Source organism: Myotis myotis, unplaced genomic scaffold, assembly GCF_014108235.1.
Source record: "Myotis myotis isolate mMyoMyo1 unplaced genomic scaffold, mMyoMyo1.p scaffold_m19_p_20, whole genome shotgun sequence".
Classification (NCBI taxonomy): domain Eukaryota; kingdom Metazoa; phylum Chordata; class Mammalia; order Chiroptera; family Vespertilionidae; genus Myotis; species Myotis myotis.
In genome coordinates, this window is record NW_023416325.1 from 20,947,334 (window position 1) to 20,973,968 (window position 26,635).

Sequence of the window (26,635 nt, forward strand, 5' to 3'; positions counted from 1 at the left end):
TGGGGGTCTTCATCAGACCAGCCCTGCTTATCAGAGTTAAGGCACGTCATGAGAAGCGCGCTCCAAACCACTCACCTGCTTATTCATGTGGGACCATGTGCCTCGCACCATGTTAAGCAATTTCTGCCAAAGTCAAAGCAGTGTGGTGGGCTTGAAACCACACTTGTAAGAGTTTAGACTGTCAACCGATGGTTGTTGGTGCCAACTGCACACCAACAAGAATCCCCAGTGAAGAAGGAAACTTGATTCAGTGCAAAACAGCTCAATTGTGACAGCATGGCTGTGAACACAGCATGGCCATGAACACAGCATGGCCATGAACACAGCATGGCCGTGAACACAGCATGGCCGTGAACACAGCATGGCTATGAACACAGCATTACCATGAACACAGCATGGCCGTGAACACAGCATGGCCATGAACACAGCATGGCTATGAACACAGCATGGCTATGAACACAGCATGGCCGTGAACACAGCATTGCCATGAACACAGCATGGCTATGAACACAGCATTACCATGAACACAGCATGGCCGTGAACACAGCATAGCCATGAACACAGCATTGCCATGAACACAGCATGGCCGTGAACACAGCATAGCCATGAACACAGCATTGCCATGAACACAGCATGGCCATGATCACAGCATGGCTGTAGAGAAGCTGTGGGCCTGGCAGCTCTGGGATCACGCCCCTCTGGCTGGGCAGCTCTGCTCTTCGGGGTCTGCTTTGTGCTCTGTCCTTGGTGTTTCCGCTCAGATGGGGAGATGCAGTTTCCATCCTTTGGTGGAAAGGAAAAGAGTGCTCCTGGAGCCAGAGGGGAGCTAGGCTATATGGACAGAAGTCCCCGCCCCTGGTCCCTGGTTGGTCCATTCTCATGCAAATGAAGACTCTGAATCCTCACAGTTTGATTGATCCAAAGGCACTGTTCTGATTGGTCAGTATAGAGCCACTCTGATTGGTTGGAGATGCCGAGCTCTGACTGGGTGGGGAAAGTCTCAGTTCTATTGGTCCAGGAACTCCTTTATCAGGGCTGGCTCAGATGGTAGAAACCCAGAACAGGCAGCAGTTTGGCACAGAAGCAGGCAGTTTAGTGTAGAAGCTTCTCTATGAAGTGCAGTTAGCGTGAGCGGCCCCCGTGCAGAAACGGCTGCTAGGCTCTGCTTTTTTATTTGAGCCCAGTTAGCAACTAGGAGCCCTCCTTAGTAGGTGTCTTTTTTTAAACTTTTTTCTCAATGTCCACAAGACCCCAGCTCTGCAACCCCAAATTCATATAACCTTAGACAAAGTTGGGGGGGTCTCGGTTTGCTCATCTGTAAAATGGAGGGGGTCCCCCTTCACTTCCACAAATCCTCATTAAGAAAAGCTTGGCTTGGCCCCTCTCCGAGCCATCCAGATGTTTCTAAAATAGACCCGTTATGATATTGCAGAGACCAAATGCAGGTGATGGAGTACATTTTCCACATTGCATTTGTCATCTAGACAGGTTTAAGGGTGTGGATAATGAACTCAGAATTCCAAATGAACTTAAACCAATTCCTTTCTTGCTCTCTCTTTGAGGCAAAAAAGGTTTCTTTGAAGGAAATGAGGAAAACTTCATCTTTGTCTGCTCCTGGCAGAACACCTGTGCTTGCCCAGGGCTGAGTAGTGGGAAGCTGACTTGCCAGAGGGAGAAGACAGAAGCTGCAGCGGGAGTTAGACACAGGCCCTGGAATCCCCAAAAGCCCTGAGTTCAAGTCCTGCCTCTTCCACTTACTGGCTGTGACACTCTCATCCAGTTACTTAACATGTTGGGGGCTCCCCTTCATCGTGTGGATCACAATACCTCTGTCCCTGGGTAACTGTGAAGACGAGTTATATTAAAACATTAAACACAATATATTTCACCACTCCTCCGTGGCAACCACGAAGCAACTACCCTGTAAGATTTGAGGCTCTTCTTATCCCCATTTTATAGATGAGAAAACTGAGGCACAGAGAGGTTAACCCACTTGCCCCACTTCAGAAGTAGTACGTGGCAGTGCTAGGAAAGGAGACATTGTAGAAATAATAAATACAGGCTGAAGCAAAGCAAAAGGAGGTTTACAGTTATCTGTATGGAAAACAATACAATAATTAATAAATAGTAGTACAAGAATAAACTCTGCTTCACATACTCACAACCGTAAACCTACTTTTGCCCACCGTGCACATGGATGATTACAATTGGGAAGGAAAGGCTGTGATGAGAAATGCTATTCAGGGATGGCAGGGCTTAGGAATAATGCGTCTCAGGAACAGGTTTATACAGACAGAAATCTTTGCCCCCAAAACCCGAGTTTGTAGTGCTTGCCAATTTCTGTGGTACAAATCCTCCCACTGTGACTAATCTCCACGCCCCATGTGACATCACGGAGCACAGGGCGGGAAGGGAACGGCACAGTCAGCTCACACACGCGCACACACACACACACACACACACACACACACACACGGTCTCTCTCCCAAGCTCGTACACCATTGTGCTGTCCCCACTGACTCCAGCTGGTTCCCCTGAAAGAACCCCTTGGCCTTCTTTCCTGGGCCATGCCCCTCAGCGCGGCAAGCAGATGTGTCCCCAGGGCTCTGCGTGAGTGCTCTGGGGAGCTCGCTGAGGGCTGGGTTTGACTCAGTCAGAATCATGGGTGTGGGCTCGGAGTCGGGACAGTGTCCTCCTTGACCCGAACAGCTCCCTGCGCACGATGATAACATTTTTCAGTAGAGTGGACAGCAGTGGAGCGTGCAGGGAAGTAGCTCTGATGTTATTTGAATCTCATGTGCTCCTGGTGCATGCGGAATGCGGGGTGTGTGTGGGGGGGGGGAGGGGCTGCCCAAAGGGCCAGGGGCCAGTTTTCAAAAGGAATCAAGTCCCCAGCTCCTTCCTGCACTGACCACCGCTCCCTCAGGGCTCTTCGGGTAAAGTCTGGCGAATGGAGAGCCACCTAATTAACTTGCCTATTGTCGCCTAAAAAATGCCTCTTCTCCTGGCTTTCCTGTGGCAAAAAGAGCAAAGTGGTGATCAGGCGGGAAGGTCACATTCTACCAAGGAATGTGACTGTGTGGGAAGAGGGCCCGGACACCGCCTCCCCCGCCCAGATCCGCACGCTAGACACACGTCCTCTGTATTTCATGACGACCTGCCTCCATAGACACCCATCTGCTGTTACCCCAGTGAAAAGCATCCCTCCCAAGCTGAAGACTGGGGTTTCCCAAGCTGCCTTACTTCCCAGGGGCTCTTCCTCCTGTCCGCCTTCCCAGGAATGCCTGCAGGCGGCCACTACAGCAGAATGAAGGAACTGGCTCACTGTGGCCGGAGGAACAGGCAGCCACGTACACAAGGGTCCTTGGGGAAGCAGCAGCATTCCCATCGTTGAGACGGTTGTGCAAGGGCAAGAGACCTGTTGGCTGCTGCGCGTGATAGTTTAAGGGGGGAGGGTATTGAGCAGGGCAAGCCCTGAGACCACGCGTGAGGAGGTCAGACACCTGGGAAAAGGGGAGGACGGGGACTGCGTGGAAAGAGTGTCCGACTGCAGTGCCGCTCTGAGAAGGTCTCCGCCGCCCGATGGAGGCTCCAGAGCAAAGGCTGCCGCCGGCGGAGCCCCACGTTGGGCAGAAATGGCCAGGCCCACGGCTCTGTCAGCGGCTGGGCTGTCCGCAGTGAGTGTCCTCAGCTCCAAGGCCAAAGAACTCAGGGGGCTTTTTTTCTCCACCAGAGTTAGGCTAGGCCTACAGGTCTGTGGCGAGCCGCGGCCGTGGGTCTCGCTTCCGCAGGATGGGGTTTGTGAAAGTTGTCAAGAATAAGGCCTACTTCAAGCGATACCAAGTGAAATTCAGAAGATGGCGAGAGGGTAAAACCGATTACTGTGCCCGGAAACGCTTGGCCATCCAGGATAAAAATAAGTACGACACACCTAAATACAGGATGATCATCCGCGTCACCAACAGAGACATCATCTGTCAGATCGCTTATGCCCGTACAGAAGGAGATATGATATTTTGTGCAGCTTATACTCATGAACTCCCCAAGTATGGTGTGAAGGTTGGCCTGACAAATTATGCTGCAGCATATTGTACTGGCCTGCTGCTGGCCCGTAGCCATCTCAGTAGTTTTGCATGGACAAGATCTATGAAGGCCAGGTGGAGGTGACTGGAGATGAATATAATGTGGAAAGCATTGATGGTCAACCTGGTGCCTTCACCTGCTACTTGGATGCAGGGCTTGCCAGAACTACTACTGGAAATAAAGTTTGGGGGGCCCTGGAGGAAGCTGTGGATGGAGGCCTATCTATGCCTCACAGTACCAAACGATTCCCTGGTTATGATTCAGAAAGCAAGGAATTCGATGCAGAAGTGCATCGGAAGCACATCATGGGTCAGAACGTTGCAGATTATATGCATTATCTAATGGAAGAAGATGAAGATGCTTACAAGACACAGTTCTCTCAATATATAAAGAACAACGTAACTCCAGACACGATGGAGGCGATGTATGAGAAAGCTCACGCTGCTATAGGAGAGAACCCAGTCTACGAGAAGAAGCCTAAGAAAGAAGTTAAAAAGAAGAGGGGGAACCGTCCCCAAATGTCTCTTGCCCAGAAGAAAGATCGGATAGCTCAGAAGCAAGCAAGCTTCCTCAGAGCTCAGGAACGGGCTGCTGAGAGCTAATAAACCAAACCATAATTTTCTATGAAGATTTTCCAGAAGAGAGACAATAAACTTATTAGGCAAACAGCAAAAAAAAAAAAAAAAAAAAAAAAAAAAAAAAAAAAAAACCCTCAGGGGACTGCCCTAAGCCCGAGGCAGACGGCGGCACAGGATGCTGGCCTTGCTCGGCCCGTTCTCAGTCCTCCCTCGGTGCCTATCCTTCAAGCCATTGCCCCTGTGTACTCCCCAAAGGGGCCACTCCGTAGGCAGTGGGGTCTGTAGCTGCAAGGACTTGGGGCGAGAGAAAGATTTTACTGTGCTCTGGGCCCAGGAGGGTCTGCAGGCTGCCACCAGACTAGCTGGATGGGGACTGTCCCCTCAGTATTCCACCCAAGTCACAAGAGACGGAGACGGAGAAGCAGCATGACTTTCCGAATGTCATAAAGCCTCGTCTCTGTGGCCCACAGACATCTGGGAAACTCAAGTAACCAGTTCTGTTTCCTTTTTATCCCCAGTGTCTTACATGCACAAATTATAACATAAACACACAAACCTTGAAACAGTCACAATATTACAAATAAGATTAGAATATCTGTGACCATCACCCCAGACCGGCTCTTACCCCAGAAGCAGGAGTCATTAGCTATTTAATGTGATTCCTTCCAAAGTAAATGGGGAAATCTCGGAATCAAACCCGGGCAATTTGGTTTGAAAGTCTTTCCATTCTACCTCGATTCATTTTCTCCTACATCAACTGTAACTAACTGTGAACACAGGCTCTTAAATGCTTGCCAAGGAGCATAAAGAAGTGCTTCCTGTCTGCCAGCCACTGTGCTAAGTATCTCGATTAATCTTTGTAACAGGTTAAGTAACTGGCCATAGAGCTCTTAAGTGTCAGAGATGGGATTTGAACCCAGGTCTGTCCACGCTCTGAACAAATACTGCACCTGCCTCCCAGGACATGGCTGAAATGTTATCTGCCTCCAACCTGTGACAGTGCATTGCTGAAATTGATTTCTGCCGCCAAACTCCCAAGCACAAGCCCGGACAACATCACAGGCAAAGCCCTATGCACGGGCCAAGCTTGACACAGGCTTGTCAAGCAGCAGGCAGTGGGCTCGCTGGACATGCGCAGAGAGCCGGGCCCAGGATGACACCCTCCCTCTGTACTTGATGACAAGCCACTCATCTAAGATGTCGGTAACAATTAATGCTCAGTCCAGAGCCAACGCATCCTGGTGGGGCCAGGACCGGACGGGCACAGCCATCAGATGACCTGCTTTGTCCAGCCGTTCTCCATTCATTCTGGAAACCCCCAGCTGGGCCTGGCGAGGTCACTCCAGATAGTGGCCAATCAGGCAACGAAGGGGAGGAAAAAAACAACGCAACAGGAGCCGGTCCAAACCTTTGCTAGGAAACTAAAAATAGCTGTGCCTGCGGATGGCCACAGATCATGAAACGCATATGCCAACCTAACAGGCCTGTGTAAAAGCACCCCGTGCGGGGTGTCCTCCAAGCCTCTCGCAATTAAGCTGAAGTGATGATATACAGGACATCATTTTCCAGGTGGAGGACGCCCAAATGCTTCATGGGCTGGGCACCTAGGGAGGCGGTGGGAGGACTGGGCTTGACTGAGGAATGGCCAGGGCTTGCGTCTGGAGCCACTGGCAGCCCCACTGCCATCAGTGAGGGTTGACTGGGGGCACTGCTCCTGGCTTTGCTGACGACAGGATTAAAGAGAAGGCACAGGACAGCGTGGCAGCAGTGGGTCAGCATCCTACTTCATCCCCGCCGCAAGTCTGCGACCAGACACTCTAATAATCACATAATGCCTGGCACAGAGTGGGCCCTCAATGAAGTGTGATGCAGACCAGGTCTCCCCTGAAAGTACTCACAGTGAAGTGTGCGAACGATCAGAGGAGGATTTAATTGCCATCGTGATGCACAGCGACTCACCTGCGTCCAGATGCTGACGGTGACTGACGTGCGGGAGATGCCAGACCTTGAAAGGGGATGGCTGGTGTGAACTGACCCAGGGAAGCTACTGGAGGGGGTAATAACTTAAAAGTTAAGCAGACAGGAGTCTGAATACCTAGCGTGAATACAAAGCACAGCTGCAGTTGAGAAGGCGCAGGAGGTGAAGTGCAGGTGTGAGTTACACACAGATGTGCATGCAGTGGACAAAGGGAAAGTCAAACCCAGCTCTGGTGGCGGCTCGGACATGTGTGGGGGAGGCAGGCAGGAAGGCAGCTCTGAAACAGGCGTGCGTGCACTCGGACTGCGGCATGGGACAACAGGAAGCCTTCTGGTTTCTCACACACACGTGCTCTAGGAGACGGCCACGTATCTCACGGGCGTTTTGGAAACTTCCAAGTACTGGATCTAAATCTCTTGGATGCTTACCACGGTGAAGGTTGTGACAGAGGAGGAGGACGGAGTGTACTGAGAGCTGGAGGAGCACCTAACTGGTGAAGGGTGGAGGGAAAGGTGTTCCTGCAGGGGGAATAGTATCTGTGAAGGCCCTGAGGTACGAGAAAGCAGGAGGAGCTCAAAGAGGTCCAGGGTGGCCCATACTCCAGGGCTGGCCCACAGTAGGCATCCAGTAGGTGTGAGTGAATGAATGAATGGGCAGAGAGTATGAGAGAGAGCAGATGAGGATGGAGATGTATACTTGGGCTAACCATGAGGTCTTTGAAGTCTGCTACAAAGAATTTTGATCTTGATCATGACTTCAAGGAGAAGCCAATGGAAACATCCTAAACAGCAGTGATGTGATCATATCTATGCTTCTCCAGAAATACTGGGCCATGGAGCTATGCCTGTTTCACCACCCACCCATCCTGACACCCTCGAATGTTAATAAGAAGCTTTATTTCTTCCCGGTGCCATGAGGCAGCGAAGAATGCCCCAGGCCCTTGGGAATTGTCTCTCCTTCCCTGCCAGCCTTCCGGGAAACCACCGCAGAATGGCAGGCTGAAGGTGTATCCTCCACTGGCTGGGGTTGCTGGGAGGTGTTTGCTCCGGCTCGCCTGCGTGCTGTGCCTGCCTGTGGGCCCAGCAGGCTCCCAGCGCTCTGGGGAAAGATTTAAGGAGCAGATGCAGGTGCTGGAGGTGGGGGACCGCCATAGTGCATAGGCACTGTCCCCACCGCAGCAGCTGAAGTTGGAAGTAGGCCAGAGGATGGAGTTGTATGCCATTTACTGGGCATTTACCGTGTGCCAGACACGTTCACCCACATTTAGACATGCGTCGGCCCATTCAACCGACCCTGAAACACCACCTCCGTGTGCCCAATGAAGACGCCAAGGCTTAGAGAAATGAACTAATTTGTGCAAGGGCACAGGTATGGAAGGGGTTGGAGTCCAGATCTGCTTTTGCCACCAAAGCATCCCTTTCTGGAAGTTCTCAAGATGTCATTCTGGATCCAGTCACACGTTCCCAGCTTCTGAGCTGGGAAGCTCCACAGCCAGAGTCCCACCCTCCAAGCCACACGATTGGACAGAGGAAAGCGCCCAATCCAGGCTGCACCAATCAGAGTCTCTTACCTGGGAATTTGGACTCTGGGCACTGATCCAGATAGCCATCGAGTATCTGATGATCCCCACGGTTGGGAGCACCATGTCGGCACAGCTTTTTAGGCTCCGTCAGGGAACAGAAGGAGCCAGGATGCTGAGAGGAGGAATAAAGAGCCAGACATGCAGAAAAGGCAGCTCTGAGCCTTTCTGAAGACCCCCAGAGACAGGCAGGCGGCTGAGCTTCCCTGCCATTAGATTCCTTCCTTATTTTTCACTTGAGTTGGGTGACTGCATTCTATTTCTGCTGACCTCAGATCCCTGAATAAAACACAACCTAAAAAAGACACAAGCCGTACAAGAGGGCCCGTGCATGAGATGGGTGACCGTTTTACAGGCAGAGGAAAGATCTGGGGTGTCTGGGTTTCTCTGTCATCTCTCTGTCTGGCTGCTTTAAAGAGACATCTTTAAAGAGATCCCATGCAGACGAGGGAGAGGGAGAGAAAGGTGTCACATGCCCGGCTGCAAAATGAAAGGTACATCATTGGGTGTTCGGCGTCTGCTTCATAAAAAAAAAAAAGAACAGGGACACAGCCCGGGCTCGTCTCTCACCACCGCTTTACCGCTAATAGAGCAGCCAGGTGACGGGTTTCTGTATCCGGTGGTTCCCACTCCATCCCCTCCGCTGGCTGTAACGTACTCCAGCTCGAGAAGAAATTAATACTCGGAGTCACTGTCAGCCGATCAAGGCTGAAAGTCAAATTGCTCACTACAGCTCAGGGAGCCGGAGCCGGGAGGAGACGGCCGTGCCGTCCCCGGCCAACACCAATGACTTAACTTCATCCAAGGACCCGCCCTGGCTTCTGCCTGCCTGTGGGTGTGTGGGGGGCTCCAGAGGGCTGGTGCTGGGCTAGCCTGTTTGGACCTCCTCAGGGCCCCCTGTAGGCCCTGTTTGTATCATGTCGTCCGTGTGGCCAAGCCTAAAGGTTTGGAAAAGCAGTTGTGTGGGTCACCGTCACCTGCTCATCCTTGGTCATCTCTCTGCCACTGGTTGCCCAGCTTGAGATACTGGCTTCACTCCCTGTGATATCCCCAGAGCAACCACCTGTAGCTGTTGGATGAGTGGGTTCTGACCCCCAAGGTGGAGACAAGCCCTCGGTTCCTTGGTGCTTTGTCACAGGCTGGCCGGCATCCTCTATTCGGCCACAGCCCGGCTGCTGGAAACTGGTCATGGGGACCAGCCCTCCCACCTCACCTTTGTGTGGTCAGCAGCCCTCAAATCGCCCTGTTCTCAACCATTTATTTCCAATGACAATTAGACCCTCTCTGGGGAAGTTCTGCTTTTCTCTCCTGCTGGGGAGTAAAAGGAATAGGCGACGTTCTTAGAGAAGCAACCTTCCTGATTGTCAGGAAACGGTTTCCTCTACGCCACCATTCTCTTTCCCTTCTCTCCACCCGCCCGCCCCCCTTCCCACCTCGTTCTCCAGACCTCTCCTCCTAAACCAGCGCCAGCAGGGCACCCTCAGCAGGATGAACTCGCGGGGGGGGGGGGGGGGTGCACACAGCGCCACAGGCCCGTTAGTCTGGGGAGCCTGTGCAGCTGCCATAAGGCATGCGTCTTCCCGAGCAGCCATGCGAGGGCTGTCGGCACAAGGACCAGGGGACGGCATTCCAGTCCCAGAGACTGTGCCCTTGTCTCCCGCCATGGTCTGGCAGAAACGACAGGATCAGAGAAAACAATGACTTAATGGCCGCACGACAGGAACCTTGAGGTGAATGGTGCCCAACTCAGGAATGAGAGCCGGGCAAATGTAGGCGACAAAAGGAAGGCAATTACAACGCAGCCCGTGCCCACTTCTCTGCTATTACTGTCCGTCCGAGCATTCAGACGCCTCTCCCTCCGGAAGGTCCAATCTGTACGGTGCCAGGTAGTTGGGGGAAAGCTGGTGTTGGGAGACACAGGGCAGCTTTCTATACAGAATTCTCCAGAATCACCCCATCTACCTGCTTGCTCTTGTGTGCACGCTCTCTCTCTCTTTCTCATTCAAACGATACAGCCTTTCACTTTGCACAGCCACTTCCCACAAAGCCTTGTTTAGGCAGGTGAGGAAAAACAACATTGTCTACCAGACAAGCAGCTTTTGATGAAAAACGCTGAACTCTGCCCCCGTGATTGCACCACACACAAGGCAAACGTTTGAGGCCTGCGAGAAGTTCCTCTGTTCCCAGCAGCCCTGAGAGAGCGGCTAAAAAGAAACAAAAGACCTCTGGCTCGCTTCATCTGAGACTTACGATCTGTACCTTCTAGCACTTGCTAGATTTTTCTATAATGAGCATGTGGGATGTTGACTGTCCATTATTTTTAATGACAAAAGTTGTAAATGAAATCTGTTGACAGAAGGGCAACTGCTATACATGCATTTAAAAAAAAAGCAAAGACTTCTCTGACTATCACTTCCTGTCCATCTCCCATCTCCACAGGTAATATTCTTATATGGCTCCTCCCACACCCGTTCTCTATAGGAATGAATGCATATGTATGAATCTTTACACATACTTTATTTTGAGGATAATTTTGTTTGTCATAAATGGGGTTCTGCCACATGTAGAACTTTTTTAAACTTAAGAATATGCCATGGCCCTAACCGGTTTGGCTCTTGGGATAGAGCTTTGGCCTGCAGACTGAAGGGTCCCGCGTTTGATTCCGGTCAAGGGCATGTACCTTGGTTGCGGGCACATCCCCAGTGGGAGGTGTGCAGGAGGCAACTGATCGATGTTTCTAACTCTCTATCCCTCTCCCTTCCTCTCTGTAAAAAATCACTAAAATATATATTTTTTTAAAAAAGAATACGCCATGGAGATCCTTGCCTAGTGGAATCGGTGCATAAAAGCTTGGTATATTATTTATAATGGCTGCCCAGGATTCAGTAGTGTTACCGAGCCATGGTTCATGTCACTGGGTCCCTACCAATGCATGTTCAGGTGACTCCTCACGTCGCGTTATTACATGTGATGCTATGACGAAATATGTGCACGTTGTTTACTTTGGCAGTGATAGTGTCTTAAATGCACCCAGATGTTCCCACCTCCAGACATCTGCACAGGCCGCTCCCACTTCCAGAAGACTAAAGGCACGGCTGTCATTATCCGGGTCCCCGTTTAGCAATCACTTCTCTAAGAAACCCTCCAACCCTCCCTCTGAGTGTCATCAGCAGCCAGGTCCCGCGGTGATACTGCACCTCCCAGCCAGTGATGGCGGGCCTAGGACACGCGTGTCAGAGGGGACACGCGAACTCATTTTTTTGGTTGATTTTTCTTTGTTAAATGACATTTAAATATATAAAATAAATATCAGAAATATAAATCTTTGTTTTACTATGGTTGCAAAGATCAAAACATTTCTATATGTGACACGGCACCAGAGTTAAGTCAGGGTTTTTCAAAATGCTGACATGCCGAGCTCAAAAGGTTCGCCATCACTGGCCTAGACTTTTCCATTGTGCTACTTGCCAGAACAACAAAATCCATGTTTTTTTAGTATCTTCCTCTCCCACAAGACTATAAGCATACGCGCTTCTTTAGGGTGTGTACCCAGAGGTGGACCTGCGGGACCACATGATAATTCTAGTTTTCATTTCTTGTAAGGAACCGTCATGCTGTTTCCACAGCCGCTGTGTCATGTATACGCCCTGCGTTATCTTCTCTTAAACGCCATCACCGTCGGGGTGCTCTCCGGATTTAGAGATATTCTGAGCTATTGGCCTGAGGCCTTGGTCCCTAACCACCAGTTACTGGAAGAACGGGCTATGGCTCAATGGTCAGGCACGGGAACCAATGTTAGAGCTTGGACCTAGTCTCAGCCTGACCTGGACAGGAATACCAACTCCCACGCTTCATAGCTGTGTGTCTCGGGGCAAGTTACTCAGCCATCTGAGCCTCCGTTTCTGCCTCTGTGCAATAACAGCGAGGATAAAGGGCTGTTCTGCCGCACCTTTCTCACTTTATAGTTCCTGCTGCCATTCCCTGTCTTGCCAGTGATTCCTGTCCTGCTCTCACTATCCCTACAGAGTGTTCCTGTTGTCTGAGTCTCCACTTACACTGCAGGTTCAGAAAGGCACCTCCTGGAGATGTGTGCCTGCATTAAACGGGAGAACGTCCATGTTTTTAAATGTGGCTGCAGGAAGTGACTTTGGAATGTCCCCAGAACAAACACAGGACCAACGTGATGGATCAGCTCCGCCTTGGAGGGCACGTTCCCGGGAGGTTTTGCAAGTGGCACCTTCTCTCAGGGGTTAGAAAAGGGCCTTGGGCGTGGGGCCTGTGTCCACACCGAGGCAGGCGTCCAGAGGACAGAAATGCCAGTCGGTGGCTTCCCGCTCCTGGGGACACTTTCAGCGAAGGGATCCAGCAAGGAAGACGGGACTCATTTCACGGACCTGCCCCCGGAGGGAGGTGTGGGCGGTGGCCCAGCCGGGGCAGATGCCGCCGCCAGGCACTAACAAGGGCCTAGGCAGAGAGCGCCCGCGCACTTCTCTGTCTCGCGAACAGTGTTCAACAGCCCTCAGCACCTTGGGCTTAAACATTTTTGAGCCCCAAGACCTCAGCACAATGGCATATCCTTCAGAGGCCCCAGAAAATATCTGTTGAATTATAATATTCCTCTCTCTCTCTCTCTCTCTCTCTCTCTCTCTCTCTCTCTCTCTCTCTCTCACACACACACACACACACACACACACACACACACCATTTACCGACAGCTTGCCATGTGCCAGGTACTTGACCTACAGCGTCTAATGGTCACAACCACACTGCAAGGCAGGTGATAAGAGCATCCTCACCTTCTGACAGGTGAGAACAAAGAGGCTCAGAGAGGGTGACGGGCTCATCCAGGGCGACCCCGTCAGGAAGCAGGAGACTGAGGATGTGAGACCCGTGTCTGTGTGACACTCAGGTCCATATCTTTCCTCGTGTCCCCTCCACACCTCCCTGTAGCTTCTTCCGTGCACTCCCTCGGTCCTTCCTGCCTGTCCTGAAGGAAGCACGGACAGCGGCCATTGTGTTGAGGGCTCACCCCACCCTCCTCTTAGCTCACTGCACCTGCAACGGCCCTATTTCCAGTAAGGTCCCGTCAGAGGCTCCAGGGGGACGGGAATTTGGGGGAGGACACTTGTGAAGTGGCAGGACTGTGAGTGGGGATCCAGCCAGGAAGCCGGTCCCACGGAGGGAATGAGGCCTGACGCTGCCATAAAAGAAGGACCCATCGCCACACCAATGACTTGTCTGCGTGCGTCTCTTCTCAAGGGGGAGGGGAGGTAATGACTCAGTGACTCCTGTCGGAAGGGACCTTAAAGATCAAACCACCCCCCTTTCCTCTGTTTACGGAGGAGAGTGGTGGGACCAGTGCCTCACAGCCGCGTCGTCCGTCAGGAGGGTCCCTTCCTGTGTGTGAACTGCTTTACCGCATGCTGCCTCTCAGTCAGGTGTCATGTAGACGGGGCCCCCAGGGGCCGAGGAGCTCATCGGCAGAGCTCAGAGCTGTCTCAGCCGCCCTCGTGTATTAGGCACGCACCGAGCGCCAGGTGCTGTGCGAGAGGCCTGAGTTCCTGAGCTGTGGTCCTCAGGGTGTCTGTGACCAAGGAGGGCCCGTTAGGAACGTCCTCGTTTCCCAGGGAGGCACTCGGCGCTCAGTGAGGCTGCAGCCTGCCCAGGTCTCACGGTGGAAGCTGCACTGGGACCAGGGCCAGGTGATCCACAGGCAGTTTGTAAAATGATGATGACGATGATGACGACATTAATAAAGATATATAGGGGGACAGGTTATGAACATTTGATCAATTCAAGTGGCCCCAGTTTGTCTTAATCCCAAAGAGGACGTCTCCATGTCCCCAGTTTGGGATTAAGAAGCTCCGGGAGCATAGATGACTCGCTACTCTCACCGCCCCTGCCCCCCCCCCCCCCCATCTGTGGGCGACTCCAAAGGAGAGGCACAGGGGCCCAGAAGGTCCCTCCCGTCCAGTCAGGGGCCAGGGCTCCAACGTCATTAATCCCCGTCTCCCTGCCAGCATCTCCCTCGCCCTCCACTGTACACAAGAAGCCCTTTCCTTCTCTGGGATTAAGGGACCTTTGCAGGTTGTTCAGAATCATGTTCCTTCAAACGAGTGGCCAAGTTCTCCTTTTTCCTTTGAGCCCGAAGTGCCGAGCAGCTGCTGGGTCGGGAAGCGCTGCCTGTCAGGCCCAGAGCTCAGGTGGTGTCTGCTTGAGTGGGTTTTTTCTCCCTTTTAATTATTCTTTTTCTTCAAAGGGCTCTGGACTGGCAAATCCCAACTCAAAGCCCCGAGAGGCGCCGTGTCCCTCCCTAATGGCCCCAGCAAGGCTGAGGACACGGGGGTGGGCGGGCAGAGGGGGAACCATCAGCCCCAGTGACTCAGCCCCGCCTCGCCCCACGGCTGCCTCTGCCCATGGCACTGCCTCTCGGCATCCTGCTCAGTCTACCGGTGCCCTCGGTACCCACAGTGCGGCCAGAGTAGGAGGTTACCTGTGGGTGGAATCTGAGGCTAGAGCCAGCGTGGCCTCACCCTAAATCATTCTCCAACACCCTAACCCTGGTCCGTACCTGAAATTGCACCGTTTACCAAGCGTCCCATTAAGCTTTGCCCACTGCCTGCACGCCTGTGCTCAGGGTGAAAATGCAACTGGCCTGAGTGATAGCCCATGTCACTCCCACCTTAGTATAGATTAGTCCACAGGTGGTTTCCAGAGGCCAGAGCAGCAGGAGGGCACTTGGCGCCTTGGGGGGGGGGGGGGGAACAATGTGGAAAAGTAAATATTTAGACATCACTAGAGAAGGGAAGAAAAGAAGGAAGCCAGAAGCTGTTATGCACCTACTGCGTGCCAGCCCTTGACATCTACATTATTTCTATTTTCATAACAACCCTCTAAGGCGGGCATTCTCATCCACATTTTGGAGTTGACTCAGCAAAGCCCATCCCAGCTAAGTCGTCTAACCCAGTGGTTTCTGGACGTTAGTGGGCACAGGACCCCCCTGGGAGCCTCGCGGAGATTCCGGCCCCACCCCCAAGGTCCTGGTCTTGTCGGGGACCAAGGAATTCGTAGGTATAATAAGCTCCTAAGTGATCTTATTCACCTGGCTAATGACAGTTCAGAGGATGGGCCAGCTCAGCCTTCTTGGGCCAGTGAGGCATGAAAGGAGACTTGCCAGGGGCCTCGGAGAAGGAAGCCTGGACCCTGAGTGCTGCCACAAGCCATTTTACAAACGTGAGAGGAGGACGTCCGAGAGCAAAGCTGTGGAGACCTGACTCTGCGGGCAGCTCAGTGACGCGGCACAACCTGTAAGCCAACCCTGCTCTGGACGCCCTCTCACACGAAGCAATAAACCTAGAGTTTAAGCAACAGCGGCTGGAGTTTCCTGTTACTTCCAGCTCAAAGCAGCCAGACACTAATATCATTTTCAAATGGAGAAAGTTTCAGTCCAAGCCCAAGGTCACACAGCTGGTAGCCCATGTCTGCCCAATGCCAAGTATGTTTCCAATCTGCCACCCTGCCTAAGTGGCCTTTTCTCCAATATCTGAGATGACTCCCCATCTACTGTGGCCCAAGTACTTGGGGATCTTAATCATCTAATCTCCTATCACCAAGAGGTTAACAATTCCATCCATCTGTTCACCTGTCCATCCATCAATCCATCCACCCATCCATCCTTCACCCATCATCCACCCATCCATCCATCATCCCCATCTTCACCATCATCCACCCATCTTCACCACATCCACCCATCCATCCATCATCCACCCATCCTTCACCCATCATCCACCCATCCTTCACCTATCATCCACCCATCCATCCATCATCTACCCATCTTCACCCATCATCCACCCATCCTTCACCCATCATCCACCCATCCTTCACCCATCATCACCCATCCTTCACCCATCATCCACCCATCCATCCATCCATCCTCACCTCATCCACCATCCATCATCCACCCATCCTTCACCCTATCATCCACCCATCCATCCATCATCCACCCATCCTTCACCCATCATCCACCCATCCATCCATCATCCACCCATCCTTCACCTATCATCCACCCATCATCCATCATCCACCCATCCATCCATCATCCACCCATCCTTCACCCATCATCCACCCATCCTTCACCCATCATCCACCCATCCATCCACCATCCACCCATCCTTCACCCATCATCCACCCATCCATCCATCATCCACCCATCCTTCACCCATCATCCACCCATCCATCCATCATCCACCCATCCATCCATCATCCACCCATCCATCCATCATCCACCCATCCTTCACCTATCATCCACCCATCCATCCATCATCCACCCATCATCCACCCATCCATCCATCATCCACCCATCCATCCATCATCCACCCATCCTTCACCTATCATCCACCCATCCATCCATCATCCACCCATCCATCCATCATCCACCCATCCTTCACCCATCATCCACCCATCCATCCATCATCCACCCATCCTTCACCTATCATCCACCCATCCATCCATCATCCACCCATCCTTCACCTATCATCCACCCATCCATCCATCATCCACCCATCCTTCACCCATCATCCACCCATCCTTCCCTTCATCAAGCATTTATCCTCTGCTTGCATGTCAAGCATTGTGCTCCTTGCTGGTGGTCACTGTAGGTAAGACTCAGCCTGAGTCCTGAAGCACCTCCTCTAAAATTCTCAAGGCTTTGGCATTGCATTCAGCCCACTGACACCCAGTCCTGTTGAGGTGGCAGACAATAAAAGCCCAATCTTCTTTTATTCAACTCAGATTTATACACCTTTGGAAAGCTGGATTTTTTTTTTTTTTTAACATCAGTAAAGCAATTCAAGATCTTCGGTAATAGGGATTGTATAAATATTCAACCATCACATTTCCATGTTTATAGAGCATCAAAGTGCACTGCACATTATAAAACTTCTAATTAATCCTCGTAATGCTCTAGTGTCACGAGTAAAGGGCGGATAATAACCCTGTTTTACTGATGGGACCAAGGCCACAGTAATTCAGCGACTTGCCCATGGTCGTGTGCCAATCACCTGCATTTTACACCTTCGTTAACAACACAGCTCATTAATTATAACAATTACATTAACCACTAGTATTTACTGAGGACCCCATAAACCAGCTCCATCCTGAGACCCGACCCTCGTTAGCACCTCGACTCTCCATCACAACCCTAGGAAGTAGGCTCTGTGCCTGAGGAAACTGAAGCTCAAAGAGGTGTTGTATTTGCCAAAGACCCTGGCCCGTGAACGCCGGTCTATGTGGCTCCAAATCCCATCCCCGGCCTTGCTTTGCTGTGCCTGCTGGGGAGTGAGGACCTGTGTATTTCTGTCCTGACCCTCCCGCTGCTTTACTCTGTGACCTTAGGAAAATCCACAGCCTCTCTGGTAACTGGGTTGCTCATCTGTTCGTGGAGCAGGGAGGGTACGGACTTTGAAACCAAACTGCCCCTCCACCTCTGTCCCTTGCTTATTATGCAACTGGGGAAAGGCAACTAACCTGCCTGTGACTCCATTTTCTAGCCATGACATGCAGTGAATAACAGTCCGATTCTACAAAATGTGCCGCACGAGTGAAATGGGTTCATACGTCTAAAACACCGACAGCAGCACCCGGCACTAGGAGGCACTCCGTGAACGGCGGCCGTTTCCGTATTCCTATCATGGGTTGGGGGGTTGTGATGGGCAATCGCCCAGCTCTGAGGCTCTCTGGTGACTCCGACATTAATGACCTCCCCTGGATTTCCGTCTATCACAAGGGAATGGTATAAATCCCCTGGGGTATAGTTTGGGGTCCTCTAGACAAAACACTTGCAATGCACTAACAAAAATCACAGACCCTTTTTGTTGCCAATGATAGAAAAACCCAACCCAGCGTGGCCTAACCTAAGCAAAAGAGAAGTGGTCTCAGGTAGACAAGCGTCCAGAGGTCAATCTACTAGCAGCTTCAGCCCATGGTACCTGCCTGCCTTCCTCTCCACTCCCCACCCCTGCCCCATCTGTGTGCTCCACTCGGACTGAGCCATCTTCAGTCGCAAGTTCACGACACCTCCAGGCCTTTGCACGTGCCCTTACTTCTGCCTGCAACACCATCCTCCTTCCTCATCTTTGAGACCCTCCTAGTCCTTCCAGACTCTGCCTGGTCAGAGACCTCACTTCCTTCGTCCCTGAGCCCCTCTGCCCTTGCTTGGTTAGAGGTGTCCACAGCCCCCAAGCCCACTCCCACCACAGCCTCTGGAACGTGTCTGGTAACTTGCTTAGTTGTCTGACTGCCCCGTGAGACTCTGATAGGGAGCGTTGGGAAGGGTGGGTATCTGAGTGCTGGGCTGGCACCCTCAGGTGGGCTCAAGAAGCCTATCTTGCCAAAACCAGTTTGGCTCAGTGGATAGAGTGTCGGCCTGCGGACTGAAGGGTCCCGGGTTCGATTCCGGTCAAGGGCATGTACCTGGGTTGCGGGCACATCCCCAGTAGGAGATGTGCAAGAGGCAGCTGATCGATGTTTCTCTCTCATCGATGTTTCTAACTCTCTATCTCTCTCCCTTCCTCTCTGTAAAAAATCAATAAAATATATTTAAAAAAAAAAAAAAAAAAAAGAAGCCTATCTTGAATGAAAAAATATCCGATATGCCCTGGGCAGTGGGGAGGAGTCGTTGACAAGTCCAGGGGCAGGAGAACCAGGAGCAAGGCACAGAGTGTGCGAGGGAAGTGAGAAGACCCCAACAATTGTCAAGGGACCCCAGCATTGATGGAGTCAGGTCGGTAGATCTGCACAAGGTGAGGCAGATGGGGCCCACTTGAATCCCAGCTCTAGATAGGATCTTAACCTATCCCAAGTACCAGGTCTCAGAAAGATCTAGAAGGTGTGCCCAGCAAAGACCCTTTGGGACAAGGATCCTCCCCGCCTAAGGCACATCCAAGGTGGTTTTACAGAAATCTTTGCAGTTCCTGCACAGAGCCCTGTGCTCTGAAAACACAAATGCTCGCTCCCCTGCCTCCGCGGCCTTTGGCTCCCCGCCTCTCATTCGCTGGCTCTCCCATGCTTGGCCCCAGGAAAACATGGAAATGAGCATTTGACACCATCCAGGGCATGCCTCCCTGCTTTCTCTGAGGAAGGGCTCTCGGCGCAGGCTGGCTGTCACATTAAAAAATAATAAGCAGGTTTAGCTTGTTATTTCCCCCACCCCACGCTGCCAGCCAGGCTTCTCCGTCCCTCCTCACCCCGGGAACCACGTTTACCATCTCTGAGAAGGAAGGCGGGCGACTTTTTCCAAACAAGGCTGAACCCCAATTAGTTTCTCAGCAGCTTGATACTCGGTGGTGGCGGCCGCGGCCTCTCGGCTAGCGTCGTTATTGATTTGGTCAGAAGTAATTAAAGAGATAATTCTTACTCAATTACATTTCCCGGAATTTCCTGAGGTTGCGCGCTCTGCTCCCTGGCTGTATTTTCTTTTCCAAATTAATTTTGTCTTGACTCCGAAATGAGAATGGATATTTATGCCTGTTAATTTTCATGGGAAGAAAGTGGGGCTCTGTATTTTAATTCCAACCAGAGCTCTCGCATCCCTATAATTTCTTTTTTATGTAAATGATACACAAGTTAAAAAGAAAAAACCAGCCAGGGAAGTCTTCTACCAGAGGCGTCCCTCTTCCTTGCCCACTTCTTACTTGCAACGCCATCCCCTGGCAGCACTTCTCACACTTTCCATTATTTCTCCCAGGGACCCGAATTATTTAAGTTCTACCTCAATTTCTCAGTTTATACTTAAATCTTAACTGATTTAGTGACTGTCCGCTCTGAAAGATGAGAGGGTCTGGTTTCTTTGTAACCTTATACAGCCCCACCCCAACTCCCATCCCCACCCAAATATAAGTTCCTCCACTGGCTAACTGTCACTTTTCAGAATATGTGATGAGGGCAGTTGGAGTATCACGACAGACACACACCGGCATACATTTGTCCAAACCCACAGAACGTCCACCGAGAGTGCACCCTACTGCACCCCACAGACTCTGCATGGCGGTGTGTCCGTGTAGCCGCGGTGCAGTGTTCATCCACTGGGACGAATGGACCACTCGGGGGGGATGTAGATAACGAGGGAGGCTGGCTATGGGTGCGGGTCGGGGGCGTATTGGGACTCTGTACTTTCTGCTCAATTTTGCTGTGAACTTAAAACTGCACTAAAAACAAAAAAGTTTTAAAAATGAAAAACAACTCTGTGACACTTTCGTTCTTGCCCGGCTCGCCATGGAGAGTCTCTGGCCCCTTATTTTGCAGACCTCATCCGTCTCTGTGCGTCTCCTCTACTTGTGCATCGTCGGGACGGAGGACACCCACATTCTGCTCCAGACCCGCACTTCAGTTTTCCAGGCTTTGTCTGTGAGTTGAGTCTGAAAGTTCAAACTCAACGATGCTACAGCTTTTTTCCACCCCGCGTCCGCTCACTCAACAAATAACCGCCAAGAAACCGTCCGGAGGGGCTTGGTGTTTAGCCAGGGACCAAAGCTGCAGCGCGACAGGGTCACGCTCCCCGAGCGCATCGGAGGCTGGAGTTCAGAGAAGAGAGAAAACACAATTTACAACGTGCACGTAATAGCTGCTTAAATGAGGGGTTTTGAACTCTATGTGAAAAATACAACTATGAGAGAAAAATACGACTATGAGACACCATAAAGAGGGAAGCAGAACACAGCAACAGCAACGTGTTCAGCGGGCGCTGCTGGGTTTTCTTTTCGACCCTGTGAACACAAGCAGAGCCTTGCGCGCAAAGCCGCCCCTGTGCCCTCTCCAGGCGCCCTCGGCGGAAGCGGGCCACCAGCAGGGTCCGCACACTGGGGACTCGTCCTTCCTCCAGGGACAGAGAAATGGGGCAGCATCACAGTGGCAGTTCCACTCTCACATGGGTGATTCTCTCTCCCTCTCCTTCCCTCGCTCTGTAAAAATGAATAAAAACATACATATTTTTTTAAAAAAACCTGCATGTCCTTTTGTGTGTTTTTAAACCAGATGAAAATGCTACCTGTTCAAAAAAAAAAAAAAAAAAAAGAAAGAAAGAAAGAAATGAAACTGAAGGCTTCATCTCTGGTCCTTGGCTCGGGCCTCATCTTTATGCTTATTCCGCTGAAGTGGCTTCTGATGGCTCCTCAGCAGCACGACCAGCCTTCGGGCGCTGCTCCTGTGTCCGGATGTCATCGCCGCCCCTGCCCATCGTCCTCTCCGCCCCAGGTCCTCACGTTCCCTCTGCCGGAAGCACTTCTCCCTCCACGTCCGCCCCGCTCAGTGCGAACGCCGAACCTTCGGCCCAAGCTGGGCTTGATGCCTGCGCACTGCAGCTGAATTACGTTTCCCACCGTCTCCTCCAGTCGCCTGGGAGCTCCTTGCGGCAGGAATGGTGCCTTTTTCCGTGTCACAGTCCAGACAGTTTCTAACTCACGGTAGGTAACTAAGAAAGAGTTGAGCCCTGGCTGGTTTTGCTCAGTGGATAGAGCGTCAGACTGCAGACTGAGGGGGTCCCGGGTTCGATTCCAGTCAAGGGCACATGCCAGGTTGCGGTTCAATTTCCAGTAGGGGGCGTGCAGGAGGCAGCCGATCAATGATTCTCTCTCTTTCATCATTCATGTTTCTATCTCTCTCTCCCTTCCTCTCCGAAATCAATAAAAATATATTTAAAATAAAAGATAGAGTCGAGCTAGTCTTGCTCATCCCAGGCTCATGACATGGTCCATGTCACTGGGCACCAAATGGCATCCTGCCGGCAGCATCATGGAATTACTATCGCAGCAGCGTCGGGGTCACATAGAGGCTCATTCCGAGGGGAACTCCAGCCCCAGCAGCTCTTCTGCTTCTTGGTTCTGCCCCTGCACCACTGGCTTAGCCGGGCTCTGCTTCTGCCTCTCCGGTGGTAACTGGAGTGGACAGTGACTGACCCACGGGAGCGGGTTTCTCCGCGCCTTCTGCAAAGAAGTCAGCTTTATCCCCTTCTGTGGGCTCTACCCGCCCTGCACATCCCCCCACCAGGTTACTGACACCACAGAAGGAGACTGGCTTTCTTGGTCCCGACTGGTTTCGTTTCTCTAGGATGAATCGCCAAGGAGCTTGTCTCACTTTCAAGAAAGGGAGTAACTTGTGTGAAAGGTCATACAGGGAGCCCTACCGTGAACTAGACTGGCTGACCTCAGGCAACTTATCTGATATGGGTCTCAGGTTCCTGAATCAGAAAAAATTTAAAAAAACGGGAAGAATAATAATTACAACCTTGAACGTTTGGGGTGGTCATGAGGATTCGACGAGAAAAGGCAGGTGAAGTGCCCAGCCCGGGTGTATGTCAGGATACTGCTTTTCCTTCCTGGGGCCACGGCAGACATCGCGAATCAACCCAAGAGCTCTTTTCCGATGAGACTGGACTGCAGGGGGCTCCAGACGGCCAACGCTACTGACGGGTGGATTGAAGCAGGCACTGGAGTTGAGTCCAACTGCCATGTCTAGCCTAGCGCATTTCTAGGCACATGGGAGGAGCTGAAGACTCAGGCACTGCTGTGGTTTTTAAACAGAAGCACCGCTGGCAAGGCGGTGGCCACAGCCTGGGGCCGGCGTCCTGAAACTCCTCCAGGACTCTGAGCAGCAGCCCTTGTGGATTCCCATTGGCTACTGGTGCCCAACAGCTGGACTGCCCGCCTCGAATATCAGTCTTTCAAAAGAGCTTATGAGATTGATGCATTTGATTCAAGTTTCTCTATGTCTTTTTTCTTGTTTTAAACTGGGTGGATAGCACATTGGCTGTTGGTCAGTCCCAGGGCTCCTTGAGGCTGGTAGCTAATGTTCATTTCCATGAGAGGTGGGAAATCCGGCCTTGATTGAAAGCTATGGCATCTAGCGCCACCTACTGTTACATTGCTGCATCACTACCATTGCTGTCTACCTTGGGGTTCTTGATAGCCTTAATCTGCCCTTAATTAGTTTATCTGGAAACATTTTTGTAATTTCTCTCATGCTACATTTTTCATTAGTAATTTGTGATTCCATTTTGTAAAAACCCAGAGACTCCTGATATAGTGACAGGGACAGGGACACCACCTTGGCATGTTTGGTTCACAAAACCTGTGTACCGAGCAGGCCTCTTCGATCCCTCACAGATGTTAGGGGAGACCTGGCAGGTGCCAGGGGGAAGCCCTGGGGTACAGAGAACACGTGTGACCTGGTGTCACACAGGGGACTGGGCTCCCAATCCACAGCCTCTTCTCCCCAGCGTCTGCGCGTCTGTCGCTCCACCCCTGGCTCCCACCTTGTCAGGCCCCTCCAAGCACAATCCCCATCCCCAACACGCCAGTGTGTGATATAGATTCCGCTGCAAGTTTCTGGGAAGAGACAGAGGGGAGGGTCACACTGCCTCCCATGGAAGAAAAACCAATAAAACAGTCCTTTAAACTTGTTTACCGCCCCCCGCCCCCGCCCCCTATTAGCTCCTCCCTCCCCAGCCCCAAGGCTCCCTGCACACCCTGCATAATATACGAGTCGCCTTTACTAATTGGGACCATTCATCCTCTCTCTGTGCTTCTCCAGTGCCCGGCCTTCACACTCATCTTCCCTCTCCACAAACCAATCACCACCTTAGAAAACAGGGAGGATTTAAGAAAAGAAAAGAAAAAAAACACGATAGAATGGTACCTTTCCTTCTGATACGTGAGCAAGACTGTATTTTCTGGGAGGCTTAATAGATGAGGACCCAAGTTCTAAATACAAGGAGACTGGATGTGTTAGAGTCCTTCAGAGAAACAGAACCAACAGGATGCATATGACACAGACATAAAGAGATGTACTAGTATTAGAAGGAATTGGTGCATGTGATTCCGAAGGCTCACAAGTCCCAAGATCTGTCGTTGTCGAACTGGAGAGCGGGAGAGCGGGCAGTGTAAGTTCCGGTCTGAAGGCTGGCAGGCTCAAGACCCAGGAAGAGTCAATGTTTCAGTCGAGTCTGAAGGCAGGGGGAGAACTGATGCCCTAGACCAGTGGTCGGCAAACTCATTAGTCAACAGAGCCAAATATCAACAGCACGACGATTGAAATTTCTTTTGAGATCCAAATTTTTTAAACTTAAACTATATAGGTAGGTACATTCAACTTTAAATTCACGGTTTTCGTCTTCCGTTTTTCTTTGCTTCTTCTTTGTAGCCATCTCAAACAGCGCACCTAAAAAATGTTTCATTTTATAATAATAAAGCCACCAACACAAAAGAATTACAATTCTTAAATTGATGACAAAAATACCTGTAGGATTTACAGCTGGTTGGAAAAATACAGGTAACTTTATGCTTCGAGTAGGTACTTCTGTCACCCGCGCGCGATTTGCAGACGTGACTAGCACTAACCACTGCACATGAGATTGCTGACTGACTGGCTCACTCAACTCGTGCATGAATCGCACGTGCCTCCCCGGCGCTGCGTATCCTGTCGCCGGTAGCCTGACCGACCGACACCCCCCACTTCTTCTAACGCCACTTCTTCAAAATAGACTCGCCCAGGCTGAAAACCGACGTCTGCGCATGGGCCACGAAGTTTCAATCGCAGTGTGTGTGCACACCCGCACGTGGTATTTTGTGGAAGAGCCACACTCAAGGGGCCAAAGAGCCACATGTGGCTCGCGAGCTGCAGTTTGCCGACCACTGCCCTAGCGCAAAGGCCTTCAGGCAAGAGAGCTTCCCTCTTATTGGGAGCTGCCTTTTGCTCTACTCAGCCCTTCAACTGATGGGATGAGGCCCACCCACATCAGCGAGGACAATCTGCTCTACTCAGTCTATCAACTTAAATGTTAAACTCCTCCAAAAACACACTCAAAGAAACACCAAATTGGCCAAAATACATGACTGCTCTGTGTCTCAGTCAAGTTGAAACTCAAAATTAACCATCACAACAGCATTCTAGTCTTGGCTCTGACAGGTGACCAGCTATGGCACTAGGGCAGGGGTGGGCAAACTTTTTGACTCGAGGGCCACAATGGGTTCTTAAACTGGACCGGAGGGCCGGAACAAAAGCATGGATGGAGTATTTGTGTGAACTAATATAAATTCAAAGTAAACATCATTACATAAAAGGGTACGGTCTTTTTTTTTTTTTTTTTTAGTTTTATTCATTTCAAACGGGCCGGATCCGGCCCGCGGGCCGTAGTTTGGCCACGGCTGGACTAGGGTAACATCCTCTGTGCTGCCTCCATTTCTCCTTCTGTCAAATGGGTCTGTTAGTCACTGTTCGAAAGAGGCAACTGAGGCTGGTGGCACAAAATGCTCAGCACAGTGTTGATGTGTAGCAATTCCACAACTTGTCAATTTAGGAGACAGGCATTCCCTCGTTCCACAGCCCACCCCACTCACAAAGAAGCCGGCACGCTCCACATTTTCTGAAACTTTTTATGCTGCACAGCTAGAAAGCTGGGTGTGTGTGTGAAAGATCATGATTTCCAAAGTAGAAGTGAACTGCCAATAATTATAAATACGGCATAGATTGAACAGGTCATGGAGGCCACCAGACTGACATCTGTCTCTAGTCCACTGCCCTCACTTATAGATGGGAAACTGAATCACTGAATCTCCTGGGTTTACAACAGTAAATGAATGGGAGTGAACATATTCCAGGAAAACTCCACTTTACAAAAACCAGCAACAGGCCATCGTTTGCTGGCCCCTGGATTAGATAGGGTGGGGGAGGGTGTCGAGGAACACAAGCTAATGAGCTCCACCTCTTACTACCTGTGTGACCTTGAAGAAGTGGCTTAACCTCTCGGAGTCTGGATTTCCTTTTCAATAAAATAGGAGTGAGGCTAGCTCATGGCTGGCATGAGGATTAAGTAAAACAATGGAAGCAATGCTCCCTCCCCCAGGCTCCCCACCCCGCACGAGGCGAGCTGCTCTCAGCTGCTCTCATGGTGGGGCCTTCTCCGCCAGAGTGGATGCTGCTGGTGACAGATATGGGAAGCGTTTTGTAAGAGTTAAAGGCCCCTTTGACGGTGGGATACACCACACTGACACTCAGGTAGATGATAGGATCTTGGGTTCAATCCCAGGCAACCCCCGGTCAGGGCAACTAACAGGAGGCAACTAATGGATGTTTCTCTCTATCTCGCCCCAGCCCTTTCCCTTCCTCTCTCTCTCTCAAATCAACAAAACCATACCCTCAGGTGAGGATTAAACATTTTTTAAAGAATTCAATAGCATACTTCATCATATTTCAGCTTGGAGGGTCTGCATGGGAATAGGTAGGTACCTGCCTTATCTTTGTGACAAAGACACTTCACTCTCCCTGAAGGAAAGTGCCCATCACTACCATGGCACCAACAAAGGCTTAAGTATCAGTGTGCAAGCCAAGATCCCTGGGCTCACCATGGAGTCTACCAACTCTCTACCT

General features: G+C 51.3%; 1 protein-coding gene and 1 pseudogene across 1 annotated transcript in view; both read left to right on the forward strand.

Moving 5' to 3' along the window:
* CCDC60 (coiled-coil domain containing 60) overlaps positions 1-26,635 on the forward strand; it is a 107,430-nt gene that overhangs the window by 17,721 nt on the left and 63,074 nt on the right. The window lies entirely within an intron of this gene.
* LOC118678391 lies at positions 3,731-4,753 on the forward strand (annotated as a pseudogene).